Raw genomic sequence first — 11,851 nt, 5'->3', positions numbered from 1 at the left:
GAATAAAAACTGATGTAAAGTGTTCAGCAGAGATAGTTCTGAGGCTACAGTGAAAGAACTCATGGAAAAGTATCCATAACAATTAATAAAACCATGTGATGAGTCTTAAATAGTCTGTGAGAAGTCTGTGTTCTGTTTCTGCACTGGTTGTTACTAAGTGCTTTAAACACAATGCTGATTTTTATATTTTATGTAACCTGTGTTGTTATTATTTGTCAATTCAGTGCCAAGGAATACTGTCTCTTTATATAAATATAATATTAAACAAACCCACCAGATAGTGTCCACTCCTAAGAAATTTTAAAAACAGGTATTGGTTTAGTTCTTCATATACACAAAATAGGTGGTTATCATAATTAATCTATAAATGATTATATTTTAATTTGTATTATGACAACAAAGAAATTATTTTTCTACCTCAGGTAAGCAGAAAAAATGACAGTATTATAGTACTTTGCTTCCTTTAGTTATTTTTATCTCCCACAGTTTAAAGTATTGTGTGATTCAAATCATCCAGTTGTGTAACTCATGTTGTCATATAAGAGAGGTGTTGGTTCAGAAACTACTTTATATACGAATTAAAAATTTACCTACCTGAATGCCAATTATGAAATAACTTCTTTTGAGGCAAACTCAGAAGCAGATAGGATCATAGTCTATCGTTCCTCTTCCTCATATATGATTATATAGTAGAGATTGCAAAGCACTGACAAACACTGTGAAAATGTGCTTCAACAATTCCCAAATACATCAGTTCAAGAATTGTAAACACCAAATGAAAATTCTTGTTCTTGCTGCTCATCTTGGGTTCATTTTCTGGAATTTTCCATATCTGTTTTATCTTCTGTGTATAAAATGAGATCTGGAATGGCATTAGATAATTTAGTATGAGAACTGGTTAAGATAGTAAAGCATGTTTGGGTGCAAATACAAGCTATCATTTATTTTTTAAACATGAATACAGTTATACAGTAAGTATAATTAATAACTTGGCAGCCATATGGAGAAACATTGAACCTTCCAATAACCTTAAGAAACTTTTTAATACTTTGAAAGAAGCTACAGTAATTCGTCTTCTTGTTTTGTTCTTTTTTAGATAGATTTCTCTGTGTAGTTCTGGGTCTCCTGGAACTCACTTTGTAGACCAGGCTGGCTGTGAACTCAGCCTCAGGAATGTTTCTGACTCCCAAGTGCTGGGATTAAAAGCATATGGTAACACCATATAGCCAGAAGCCATAGAGATTTATAAGATCCATTAGCACATATCAGAATGAATTATCTGTGTTAATGCTTGTAATAAACACTTATATGTTGACTCACTTAATATTGATATTTAGAATTTTATTGTGTGGTCAAGCTAAACAGTGTACCCAATCTAATGAATAGCCTTAGGTGGTAAAAGACATATCTCAGTGTGAAACAATGATAAGTACATTTAATTTACCTATTCATCTATAGCTCTTTTATCATCAATAAGTATAATAATTAAATTAAAATTACCTACTAAATGTATTGAATAATTAGGGTTAGGATGATATACTCTGTGATTTTATTGAAGAACCCTTATTAAACAAAAAGCAGGCCGGGCGGTGGTGGCTCATGCCTGCAATCCCAGCACTCAGGGAGGCAGAGGCAGGCAGATTTCTGAGTTTAAGGCCAGCCTGGTCTACAGAGTGAGTTCCAGGACAGCCAGGGCTACACAGAGAAACCCTGTCTCGAAAAAAAAAACCAAATCCAAAAAACCAAAAAAAAAAAAAAAAAAGCAAACTCTTAGGTATAAACATTACAATGTTTGCCACATATTGGCACTAATGAGAGGTATAACTCAGCAGATCCAGCTCTCAGTAAGCACTGTGAGTGGTCAGAATAATCCTCCCCAGGAAAGAATTTCAGGATGAAATACTTAACAGATTTGTAGATAACAAATCAACATATATCTCATAATTTCTTCATAGAAACATCTTTGCTTCACTCCAAAAACCTAAGGATATTTCACAGAAGGTACTGTGTTTGAATTTGGAATGCATTCTTTTACTGAACTACGTAGAGATGATCTTTGATTTCTGATTATGGTCTTTCATCCTGAGAGTCAGAGACTGGCAAAGTTGCAAAACTGTCTCCAAAGAGTCCCCTCTACTCACAGTGAATCTTGTTGAAGATGTGTGATATGCAGACATTTGTATCCTGCATTGAAAGGGAATTTAAAGAAGTTCCCATGAATTTCAATGATCTTGTTATTGTGCGTTCTCTCCCAGGAATTAATTAACTTCCTGATGGGAAGGCTCTTTCAAAGAATACAGTCTCTTATAAGATATGCGTGACTCACTCACTCTTCAAGGGGGAGTAGTATTCTGCTTGCATAGAAAGAAAGCATGTAGTAGATCCCTCTCTAACTCAGAATACTGAGGGTCATGCAAACAACAGAGTCTTCAATCTAGTATGGATACCATGAATTCAGCTTCCCTTGGGATACGTATGACAGGGGCAATAATTGCATTCTTACCAACATTATCCTATTTCTGAAAACCTTCTTAATGCCTACACCTAGGAAGTCTTAAAACCCAACAGATATTTTAAAGTAATAACTTCAAAACCTTTTCCTCCCATATTTCTGAGTATCTTGGGTTTTTTGTGGGATCTTTACAGTTCTGCATGTTATACTCATCTCCATATTATATTTCTATATATCACCATAGATTTGTTATCATTAGTATTATTTCATGGGGTTCTGTCTCAAAACAAAACAAAACAAAACAAAACAACACAACCTCAAAGAGAGGGTTTTCTACGTATTCCTTTGAATTATTATTGGTTTACTATTGAAATTTTATACAGCATTTAGTCATTCATTAGGATAGTTATTAAATTATTGTGTTCACTAAATTTTAAGGCTTGGTTTAATCTATCTTAGTTTAGCCTTGTACTCACTATGAAGCAGAGCTTTATCTGAACTCCTGATACTTCTACCTCTTCTTCCCAAGTCCTCACCCTCCTACTGTTTCTTTCATTGCTTTAAATAAGCCTTTGACCATTTAATAAACAGATATAATACATATTTATTTCCCTGGTGCATTTTAGTTGTGAATGCAGACATTACAGGTAGAGACTTCTCTCTAACCCCATTATGAATACACTTACCCACTCCTGCCCTTATGTATTTGCTAATGCATGCTAAATCCAACCTTCCTATTAATCTCTTAGGTGCATTCTTTCTTCCTTTTCCTCCTTCCCTTTCTTGTGACTAAGTTTAACCATGAATATCCAAGTGACTAGAAATATGGGGTTAAAAATATTCGGTTGAGTCTGGTAAGACAACTAGTCAGTGTGAATATGAAAACAATAACTCTCCATCTTTCAGCATTCATTAATAGTTTACAGATCAGTGGGTATTTTGGATATCAATGAACTTCTCTCTGCTCCATGAATAAGGTCAATGGCCTGTCTTGTGTAAACATAGCACTTGTAATCACAGACATTCTAAATTTATGATCTCAATCGGTGTGCCTCCCCCTGAATAGTATTCCACAGCCTTTCTCCCAATCCTATGATCTTACAGTTTTTAGGCATCCACATCAGCAATTTTACGTGAATCTAAATTTTGGTGGGGTTGTACTGTATAGGGCTGAACATTCAACCATCACTTATTTCAAGCACCTTCAGTAGCCACTGAACTAAATTCACCATTATTCTATGAATAGAGGGCTTTTTCTTAGCCCAGATTGGAAGGTAACAGTGCCTCTGGTCAGGTGGGTTCCTGTGTTCCTGGGTCCAGCTGGTCCCAGTTAAGCCCAGTATTGTTGGGACAGATGTCATGTGTTCCTTCTGATCCTATGATCCTGGGCATGTTATAGCACCTGGGAGTGGAGCTTCCTCTGGGTGTTACTGGACTGGCTGTGAAGTTTGCACCCTGTATAAACCAGCACAGACTGAAAATTCTGTCTCTTACCTTAAATAACTTTGTGACTGCATTTGCTAACAGCTGGGTATGTGCTCATGTCTACAGGATATGCCTGGCTAAAATTGTGCCATGCAGAGCAAAATAAGGTTAGGGGGTTGATTATTGGCTCAACAGTATAGGGGTTGGAGAAAGGGAAATCGGGAGCTTTTGTAATTTAATGCTGATGTTATCACTTCTTTTAATGAAATAATATATGCTATTATTGCTGGGGCAAGCAGGATTGTAAGTGTATAAATAAAGATATCTCTAGCAATTCAGGGCCATTTGTTTGAAAGTCAACAGGTAGTCAGTGTCTTCACTTCTGTGGACTCCCCTTCCCTGTTTCATGACCTGAAACATGCAGAGAGAGCTGGTCTTGACCATTACCTCTCTTCTTCTTTTATCATCTCTGAGCTTTTCAATGTGTATGACTGTGTGTGTGTGTGTGTGTGTGTGTGTGAATACACTGTCTTATGGCCTATGTAGATCATTATCACGCATATAGCCACATTTTAGGCTAATGACTAAAGTCCAGTTGGAAAGTGTCTGCTTTCTCCCATACTATTAACATTGTACTAGTATTGACATTGTAATTTTATTGGAACAGGGTCAGGTCTTAACTTTATATATATATATATATATATATGTCTTTACACTTCTTAGTATCTTATGTCTTCTCTTTGGCCAGTGGTGGGTCAGTGTGTTAATTTTGCTGCAAGAAGTTTATGCACAAATTAGTGCTGTATTGATATTATGTGTTGTTTTATTGGTTTAGCAGTGTGTCATTAAAACTTCACTTAGTACTATGACTATTCAACCAAATTATAGTAGCCTTGTCTGCCATATGCCCTATTACCTATATAACCACATTTTATGGTTTGTCTTATTTAGGGTTGTACTGCTATGAACAGACACCATGACCAAGGCGAGACTTACAAATGACAACATTTAATTGGGGGCTGACTTACAGGTTCAGACGTTCTGTCAAGTATCATCAAGGCTGCATGATGCATGAGGAGCTGAGACTTCTATATCTTCATCTGAATGCAGCTAGCCGAAGACTGACGTCCAGGCAGCTAGGGTCAGTTTCTTAAACCCTGGCCACAGTGGCACACATACTCCAACAAGGCTAAAGCTCCTAATAGGGTCACTCCCTGGACCAAGCATATACAAACCATCAAAATGCTCATGCTTAATATCCAATTTGAAAAGGTTTGGTTTCCCCTATGACATTGAACAATTATCATATCATGAGATATGTCATATTTATAGCTCCCCCCTATTTACTAATAGTAAGAGTGAAGGTCATTTTGCATTTCTCCTCTACTAGAAAGCATAGTGCTTTCTAGAATGTAGATACCTACTTGATGTCTCCAGTATGTGATATATTCATCAAGAGGATTTAATTTTGTAATTCTGAGGGCTAACCAAGAGTAATGGCAATAGACTGTAATGTTTGCAGTCTATGGTACCTGACTAGAAAACAATTCCAAAGAGGTAACTCATTCCCAATACCAGGTTTTATTAACCTGTTAGCAGTGTTTAATAGAGGTGTTGCCTCTAGTTACAGGATATGAGAATTTAAATTTTTATATTAGCATATAATTTAGGAAACATTTTATATTTGTAGGTTTCCATGTGAGTTTTCAAATATGGTTTATTAATAGTTTAAATTTGTTATGTATATCACCTAGAACTTATATGGATACATCTGCCCTACAAGTTCATCTCAGATGGACTTTTCGCTATTCTTCCTATGGTGTGCAGTTTACAGTAAGTAATAAAGGTATTATAAAGCCTATGGTATGTTTCTCTAAGAATCTTTTACTTTTATTTTTAAATAATACAATATAATTAAAATACTTTAGGTTTCGTGTATAGCAAGGGTAGTGTGGAGGGCCTGGTATGGCCTTGGTGGGGACAGGGTGACCTGGTTCCTGCCCCAGTGTAAGCTTCCATGTCTTGATGGTTACTGTGGGCTTAAAGCTTCTTTGTATAATAATGTACATAATTTTTGGAACCCTTACTAGCAGTGTAAGCCTCTTACCTTTGGAGAAGTGTCTTACCTGTCAACGCTAATGACTCTATAGTAGTTAGAAACAGCAGGAGTCCAAGAGTAGAGGGTGTGGCTATGTCTCAGCAAAATGACCAACATTGGGAATTTTAAATATAACTTTTTACTTGATTTGTTTTCAACTTTAAATTAACAACTAGTAATTTGGAAGTTCAGCAGACTTTGTGATTTCCCTACCCCCACCACCATAGATAAATTCTTCAGGATAGCCTGTAAGGCTATTGTAAAAAGATCTAAATACATGAATCTGCAAATATATAATTTCTCTACTATTCAAAATACAAGGATGTAACATGAATTCTATAAGGGGTTTCATGAATCTAAAGGAAAAATCAGCTGTGCTGTCAGATAACTTGTTAGAAAATCACTAGGAAGTAGATAAGTGATTTAGGAAGTAGTGATTAAAGGAGATCCCAGTCAGCTAAGATTTTTTGTTTAGGTTGACAAAGGCCAATGATATTCCTGAGTTCAGAATCCATGTAGGATAAAGCAAGGTTAGGCTCCAGCATGGTGGAAATGGGGAGTTTTAGAGAAGGGTTGACCCAGCTAGATTATTGTTTGTGTTTAAGAGAGACAGGCAGTTCTCTGAATTTTTTTATGTGTTCAAGGAAAAGCAATATACAGATTCAATGCAATACCCATCAAAATCCCAACTCAATTCTTCACAGAGTTAGAAAGAGCAATTATCAAATTCATCTGGAACAACAAAAAACCCAGGATAGCTAAAACTATTCTCAGCAACAAAAGAACGTCTGGGGGAAATCAGTATCCCTGACCTCAAGCAATACTACAGAGCAATAGTGTTAAAAACTGCATGGTATTGGTACAGTGACAGGCAGGAGGATCAATGGAACAGGATTGAAGATCCAGAAATGAACCCACACACCTATGGCCACTTGATCCTCGACAAAGAGGCTGAAAACATCCAATGGAAAAAAGATAGCCTTTTCAACAAATGGTGCTGGTTCAACTGGAGGTCAGCATGCAGAAGAATGCGAATTGATCCATCCTTGTCTCCTTGTACTAAGCTCAAATCCAAATGTATCAAGGACCTCCACATAAAGCCAGACACTCTGAAGCTAATAGAAAAGAAACTGGGGAAGACCCTTGAGGACATCGGTACAGGGAGAAAGTTTATGAACAGAACACCAATAGCTTATGCTCTAAGATCAAGAATTGACAAATGGGACCTCATAAAATTACAAAGTTTCTGTAAGGCAAAGGACACCATCAAGAAGACAAATCGGCAACCAACAAAATGGAAAAAGATCTTCACCAATTCTACAATCATATAGAGGGCTAATATCCAATATATATAAAGAACTCAAGAAGTTAGACTCCAGAAAACCAAACAACCCTATTAAAAAAATGGGGTACAGAATTAAACAAAGAATTCTCACCTGAAGAACTTCGGATGGCGGAGAAGCATCTTAAAAAATGCTCAACTTCATTAGTCATTAGGGAAATGCAAATCAAAACAACCCTGAGATTTCACCTTACACCAGTCAGACTGGCTAAGATTAAAAATTCAGGAGACAGCAGGTGTTGGAGAGGGTGTGGAGAAAGAGGAACACTCCTCCACTGCTGGTGGGGTTGCAAATTGGTACAACCACTCTGGAAATCAGTCTGGCGGTTCCTCCAAAAACTGGGCACCTCACTTCCAGAAGATCCTGCTATACCACTCCTGGGCATACACCCAGAGGATTCCCCACCATGTAATAAGGATACATGCTCTACTATGTTCATAGCAGCCCTATTTATAATTGCCAGATGCTGGAAAGAACCCAGGTATCCCTCAACAGAAGAGTGGATGCAAAAAATGTGGTATATCTACACAATGGAGTACTATTCAGCCATTAGAAACAATGAATTCATGAAATTCTTAGGCAAATGGATGGAGCTAGAGAACATCATACTAAGTGAGGTAACCCAGACTCAAAAGGTGAATCATGGTATGCACTCACTAATAAGTGGATATTAATCTAGAAAACTGGAATACCCAAAACATAATCCACACATCAAATGAGGTACAAGAAGAAAGGAGGAGTGGCCCCTTGTTCTGGAAAGACTCAGTGAAGCAGTATTCGGCAAAACCAGAACGGGGAAGTGGGAAGGGGTGGGTGGGAATACAGGGGAAGAGAAAGGGGCTTATCAGACTTTCGGGGAGTGGGGGGCTAGAAAAGGGGAAATCATTTGAAATGTAAATAAAAAATTATATCAAATTAAAAAAAAAGAAAAAAAGAAAAAAAAATGCTGGCTCTTTTCCACTGGATGATTTTAGCTCCTTTGTAAAATATCAAGTGACCATAGGTGTGTGGGCCCAATTCTGGGTCTTCAGTTCTATTCCATTGATCTTCCTATCTGTATGTGTACCAATCCCATACAGTTTTTATCACTATTGCTCTGTAATACAGCTTGAGGTCAGGGATAGTAATTACCCCAGAAGTTCTTTTATTGTTGAGAATAGTATCTGCTATTCCAAAGGAATTAGCAACTTGCTCTTTCTAATTCAAGGAAGAATTGATTTGGAATTTTGATGGGAGTGCATCGAATCTGTAGATTGCTTTAGGCAAGATGGTCATTTTTACTATATTAATTCTGGCAATCCATCAGCATTAAACATCTTTCCCTCTTCTGAGATCTTCAAATTTCTTTCTTCAGAGATTTGAAGTTCTTGTCATACAGTTCTTTCACTTGTTTGGTTAGGGTCACACTAAGGTATATAGTATATTTGTGACTTTTGAGAAGGCTGTTGCTTCCCTAATTTCTTTCTCAGCCTGTTTATACTTTGAGTGGAGGAAGACTACTGTTTTGTTTGAATTATTTTATTTCCATCTACTTTGCTGAAGTTGTTTATCAGCTTTAGGAATTCCCTGGTAGAATTAAATATACTATCATATCTTCAAATAGTGATATTTTGAGTTCTTCCTTTCCAATTTTATCACTTTGATTTCCTTTTGTTGTCTAGTTGCTCTAGTTAAAACTTCAAGTAATATATTAAATATTTAGGGAGAGAGTGGGCAGCCTTGTCCAGTACCTGATTTTAGTGGGATTGCTTCAAGTTTCTCTCCATTTAGTTTGACTTTGGCTACTGGTTTGTAGTATGTTGCTTTCACTGTTTAGGGCCTTGAATTCCTGATCTTTCCAATACTTAACATGAAGTGATACTGAATTTTGTCACATGGTTTTTCAGCATATAATGGAAAGAGACACCATTTCAGCAGAACCTAGGCTGCCAGCATGGACCCAATATTTGACTTCAAGTTGTTTCTTCTAACAGCTCCCAAGCATCTCTTCTCTCAGGAACCCCTCTCCAAGACAGCTTATTCTTAGCAGTAGTGGGTTTGTGTGATGAAAGCAAGTTTAAGTAATAATACAACAACTTCTTTTAAGTTCTTGTGTTCCATAGCACATTAAGGTGATAGTCACTCTTGATATTAATCATATTTCATGAAGGCTTTTGAATTAAGGAAACATGAAACTATGAAATAAGGATAAGGATACAAAATGCTAATTATTGTGTCTCCATGCATTGATGCCATATGTGCATTAAATTATTTCACTTAACTCTATGACAATGCACAATTAAAGTTTATCATTTAAGAAAAAAATCAGCAAAACATTTATCCTCATTATGTGCTTAGCTAATTAATTTCACATGTGATTCCTTAAATTGTCACAAATAGTTGTAGTTAGAGGTTAAATTGAGAACTGCAACAGGTGATTACATGTGCCAGAACTCTAGAAGATCTTTATATCTGGACCTTACTAGCTGGTTTTATTTTCATTGTTGTTTTGTTTTGTTTTGTTTTTCAAGGCAGCGTTTCTCTGTGTAACCCTGGCTGTCCTGGAATTCACTCCATAGACCAGGCTGGCCTTGAACTCAGAAGTCTACTTGCCTCTGCCTTCCAAGTGCTGGGATTATAGGCGTGTGCAAGCACTGCCCGGCTTGGATCTTACCAGCTGTAATTGTGTGGAAAACAATGTAAACCAGGTTTTTTATTTTATTTTTTTGCAGTTTTAAGATGATGTAAATATAAAATGTCTCTGAAAACTTATAAATATTTTATAGAAACAGGGAAGCCTAATATTTTCATTTTAGTATTCAAATTATGAGTGAGATCCTTTGAGTTTCAAAAAATTATCCTGTCAATATATGCTAACAGGAAGTATTAATAAAAAATATAAAATTTATTTGATCCTATTTTCTTTGATTTATTTATTTTATTTTTTGTCTTATGAAACACACCTGAAGAGCACATCAGATCTCAGTACAGATGATTGTGAGCTATGATGTTGTTGCTAGGAATTGAACTCACAATATCTGGAAGAGCAGTCAGTGCTCTTAACCACTGAGTCATTTCTCCAGTCCTATTTGATCCTATCTTGAAAGTCCTATTTTAAGATGAAAATGTTATATATTAAGTTTCCACATTAAATTTCTTCATTCTATTCAATCTTCTTTAATCGTCCTGACAAACCCACAAAATAGGAAGTATTTTCACTTTTTATTGACTGGTGAGAGTGAGAAACTAGGCTTAATTTTTCATATACACTTCTAAAAGAGTAGTTATACTGGTAAAACCAATATTGTCATTGCTATATACTGATTAAAAAGATAAGAAAATAATACTGTGTGTAGTTTTAAAGATTATAGCCAGCTCCCCATTTATCACAGAAAAGTACTTTTCTGCAGAGCCAGAGTCTCATCCTAGATCAAAGACTGAATCTATTACACATTCACATTAAAATTAAAATAAGAATAATTAGCAATTATTACATCAATTTTTCAAATTCCTTGCATTTTTTATATTCCTTGAAAAAATATAATGAAATAGCTTCTTATTTAAAAACAAGTTGCTTCAGAACCTCTGGGACTGTGCTGAGGGTAGAGTGTTTAAATGGCATGGCAGTGGTGCTGGGTTCAGTTTATATTTTTAGAGGTTTTCATTTGAAAAGAATTAAGATAAGTAATTAAATCATTTTGAGTGAATCACAGACATAGTTTTATAAGTTATTGGACACAAATGTCCTAAAATATAAAGATGATTATAATTCATGTTTTTTTCTGTTAGTCATTGATGAAGATTTACAACCACTCAAAAATTACCCTTCAGGTAGATATATTGTCAAAGAATTTTAAATATAACATTTTACTTAAATTTTTTCCAGTTTTAAAATAACAATGAATAATTTGGAAGTTCAGCAGACTTTCTGATTCCCCTAGCCCCTCCACCACAGACAGAATCTTTCTCTATTTTCAAGTACTGATATCTCTACTCTCTTATTTTCTTTTCTTTCATTGTAAAGATCCCTTTTCAATTACCTTTGTGAGGACATGAGTGTGTTTGTGTATGTCTGGATATGTAGAGATATTTTTTAACACACTGAACAGAATTGTACTTATAATTCTTCTGTTTAATATTTGCTTCCATTGTGTTATGACAGGTATATCAAGTTTTAGAAACCAATTCAATCCCTGAATGTTTTGTCCCTGTAACATGAAGAAATGAATGTATAAATATCTTGCATTGCTTTATTTAATTTAATATGTCATCTTTTATCAAAGACTTGGTTGGAATCAGAAGCACTTTTTTGTCTGTTTTTGAGAAAGAAGAGTCAGAAAAAAATATCTGGTTCTATTCAAGTGGACATGTAATTTGATACCACAAATGATTGTTTATTAAAAGTTCATTGCTAACACAACTGTGGTACACAAAGTAATTTTTCTGTAAGTTTTTGTTTTGTACATATTGTTTAGTAATTCTAGCCCACATTCTTTATTGCGGGAGAAGAAAGAAGGAAGAAGGATTACTTCTGGAACAGTAGGTTCTCTTCAA

Source organism: Apodemus sylvaticus, chromosome 5 (assembly GCF_947179515.1).
Source record: "Apodemus sylvaticus chromosome 5, mApoSyl1.1, whole genome shotgun sequence".
Lineage (NCBI taxonomy): Eukaryota > Metazoa > Chordata > Mammalia > Rodentia > Muridae > Apodemus > Apodemus sylvaticus.
This window is presented reverse-complemented; position numbering follows the sequence as displayed.